Source organism: Anneissia japonica, unplaced genomic scaffold (assembly GCF_011630105.1).
Source record: "Anneissia japonica isolate Jap-2015-1 unplaced genomic scaffold, ASM1163010v1 scaffold48485_len878_cov116, whole genome shotgun sequence".
Classification (NCBI taxonomy): Eukaryota; Metazoa; Echinodermata; class Crinoidea; order Comatulida; family Comatulidae; genus Anneissia; species Anneissia japonica.
In genome coordinates this window covers 1-928 of record NW_022745593.1, presented here as the reverse complement: position 1 = coordinate 928, position 928 = coordinate 1, and the positions used below count along the sequence as shown (strand labels likewise).

General features: G+C 25.3%; 1 long non-coding RNA gene across 1 annotated transcript; it reads left to right on the top strand.

Annotated features, from left to right (window-relative positions):
• Positions 1-928, top strand: LOC117119985. Its single transcript, XR_004447272.1, has 3 exons — positions 1-50; positions 480-551; positions 893-928. It is a non-coding gene; the product is annotated as an uncharacterized LOC117119985 (long non-coding RNA).

The window sequence follows — 928 nt, the reverse complement described above, 5'->3', positions numbered from 1 at the left end:
CAGAGCGAACAGATTTTTTGGATGATGTTCACAAACAGCTTTTTAATTTAGTGAGAATATTTTTTTAATTTATTGATCTCTGTGCTAAATATTACAGTTTAGTTGGGTGTTTAAAACATTTTTTTTTCGACCCACAAGTATTTTAATTTGCAACAAAATAGTGCTCTTAACTTTACTGCAACATTGCATATAAGTCTTTTTCTGATATATCCCAACCATAATTTTCACAACATTCATGAAAATTTGAATATAAAAGATATTCTGATTTTTTTTTTATTGATTAAATTGATATATTACAGCGTTATTGTGATGGATGATTGTTTTTCCAAATGGCAATATGTATTATTAGATAATAATTATAATTTTATACAATAAATAATTGATAATAATTTTGAAACTAAAATAAAATGTTTAAGGTGTACAGTATGTTGAAAGTCTGTTTTATCAGCATTTTTACAAAATAGAAACATGTTTTATAGATGTCCCAAGAAATGGAATTTATACCAAAGGATCCTTCCTATTACAACCCTTATAAGAAGACAACCCCTGAGGTAGGTGTTTCATCTTAATTTATTTTATCTCATTTTTATTTTTTCAAACAATAACAATACAAAATTAGAACCAAAAACCAGAGATGGAATAAACAATAAGTAATCTAAATTACTATATAATTTTTCCCTGCTGATTTAAGGAAAAATACATTAAATAAATATATCTGTGTTCTATAAATGTTAAAAAGGAGCAAAATAAATTGTCATTGTCTGCTGAATGTTTTAAGAACAATGGATATTTTTAGCAAGCCATAGCATTGTTGAAAATGTAGCATTAGCAAAATATAGCACTTATGGTTGTATTCATATTTGTATTCATAATATATATCTTTTTACTTTAGTTCCAAGAGAAGAAAGCTGAACCAAAGAAAAAGAAA